The 2,392-nt window shown below is 34.2% G+C and overlaps 1 long non-coding RNA gene across 1 annotated transcript; it reads left to right on the top strand.

Annotated features, from left to right (window-relative positions):
• The first annotated feature begins 481 nt into the window (after positions 1 to 481).
• Positions 482 to 812, top strand: LOC109591427 (uncharacterized). Its single transcript, XR_002189809.1, has 3 exons — positions 482 to 500; positions 554 to 682; positions 735 to 812. It is a non-coding gene; the product is annotated as an uncharacterized LOC109591427 (long non-coding RNA).
• The last annotated feature ends 1,580 nt before the right edge of the window (positions 813 to 2,392 follow it).

The following is a 2,392-nucleotide window of genomic DNA, read 5'->3' as shown; positions in this document are numbered from 1 at the left end:
GGAGCTAGGGGTGTGGTTAAATTAAACCCCAATACTGTTTTAAAAGATGACAATGAGATTGAAGATATTGATATTGAAGATTATTCTACTGGTAATTAATTGATTAATAAAAGAGTTCTATTGTTACTATTTTAGTATCTCTCTCAAAGAGTGGAACAGAAAGTAGGTGTGATCTACTAAGCTCCCTGGCATTTGACGAGGTACATGTTTTACATGAACATATACATGTTTTTTAAATGCATGCAATTTGTTGCTAACTATACATATACATGTAGTTGCATCCTGTTCAACCTCATCATGTTGCTATGGCTACGTCTAGAAAAAGAGAAGAAGGGAAAAGAGATGACAACCCTCAGACCTCACAAGTAATTATTATTGCTGTTATTATTGTTTATTGTTATTTTTGCTGTTGTTTATTCGATTAGTGTCTTCCTTCAGTTAGTGACTCAGACTTGTTACCAGCCAGTAAAAGAAAGAAAATAATAATAATTGACAAAGAAGTACCATAAGTAACTTGTAATTTATTCATTTATTCTCCTCTCTCTGTCTCCAGCAGGAATCAGCTGCAACTGTCATCTCTAGTGAAAGACCTTCTGTTAAAGTTTTTGTTGAACAATTGAAATTACATTTATGTAAAAAATCCATCGATAAATTTAAGACAGCTTGTGGTGAGTATAACAAAGTAAGGGGACATGGTTTGTGGTTGGGCTTATGTTGCTGCCCTGTCACTGTAGACAAAGAATATCGACAATTTTTTAGAAGTTTTGAAAGGAATTTTTCGTACTCCTTTTACTTACAACCTTTTTGAAAGTAAGTGACTAAGTGTACATGTAAATAATAATAATAATAATGGGTTCATTTAACTGCTTACTGTATTTTAATGATTGTATGTTTTGGTGTAGGCTTTTCTTTTCTTTTCCTTTTTTTCTGTTGTATAATAATAATAATAATAACAACAACAACAACAAAATAAAATTTAATGTAAACCATTTAAAAGTTTTGTGGAGCTTTGAAGCAATATATGAGTCATAGTTGTTTTGTTGCTGCTAATGATCCTTATGGGTAGTCACTAATGTAGTGTTGTTTTAGTTATAAAATGAGACTTAACTAAAAGGGTTTTAGTTTTAGTTATAGTTAACTAAAATAACACTCTACTAATGTAATCACTAGTGATACTGGTTATACTGGGAGCATTTCTCTGAAGAGTTTGTGGAGTGTGTGCTTCCTCTACAGATTTTTGGTGTTTGGAGCCTCTTTTAGAGCCTCTCTTGGGCCATTTTTTTGCATTTTCTGGCGTATTGAATCTTTCAGGATGTTTCCTGTAGTCTATTCTGTCCTTCATTTGTGTGTCTGACATGAGCAGGTCAATGTCTTCCAAAAGCTGCTGAATTAGTGCCTTGTCCTTTAACTGCTCTTGTTGAATCCTCAATTGCTCCTGTTGAATCCTCAGTTGCTCCTGTTGCATTCTGTCTGCTTTTTCAAGCAGCAAGAAGTACTGACGCTGCATTTCATCCAAGATGCTTTCATTTTTCACACTGTCTTCTGTTGATACTTCTCTCAGTCTCTCTGCTATTTCCATTGTATATGAAGGAGTTTTGATTGTTATTCCGTTTTCTTTAAGTATTTTTATGTGTTCGTCATTGCTTAGAAATCTCATAACTTTAAGCAGGTGAACAGGAAAAATGGCATAAGTAATTAGTATGCATTTGTAGCCGATACTTTGGAGTAGGTGCTTGTTCTCTCTCAGAAAAGGTATCCATTCGTTTAAATCCTTTTTATTTCGGGTTTTCCACTTTTTTGAAAGACTAATAACGACAATTGGTAGCCCTACGACAGTTCCTGGGTTTAGTTCAGGGTTTTCGTCAAAAACTTCAATCAGTTGGCAAAAGGCAGGCTCTTCAATAAACTTAAGATAGTGCTTCTCATACTCTACAATCTCTGCTTGTGCCTTTTTATACCTATCTCCACATATGACCTTGCTTGAGAATTCCTTGAGAAGGTGATAATTTAGGTAACCAACGAACCGATTTTCAATAAGGAACTTAAATACTTCATTCATGTTTGTAATTTTATTAATTAGTTCCAAGTAAGAGTTAATTCCATGTGACTGATTAAAGCACTTTCCTTGCAATATATCCATTAGCTGGTTCTTGACAATTTCTACGTCGGCCTTTTGTGAGAGCTGTTGTATCAGCTAAAGGAGCTGGCGATATTTTTCTTCCAATTCAAGAGCTTGAACTGTTACTACTTCTGATGCTCTCTGATGCATTGAAGTGACAACTATAGAAAAAATTAAAGAAAGGGAAAGAAGTTGATTGGAAAGACAGGTTTATGTGGTGTTTATGGTTGGAAATTCAAATGTATCTACATGTATGTACATACATGTACCTGT

Source organism: Amphimedon queenslandica, unplaced genomic scaffold, assembly GCF_000090795.2.
Source record: "Amphimedon queenslandica unplaced genomic scaffold, v1.1 AMPQUscaffold_8202_Cont19852, whole genome shotgun sequence".
Lineage (NCBI taxonomy): Eukaryota > Metazoa > Porifera > Demospongiae > Haplosclerida > Niphatidae > Amphimedon > Amphimedon queenslandica.
This window is presented reverse-complemented; position numbering and strand designations above follow the sequence as displayed.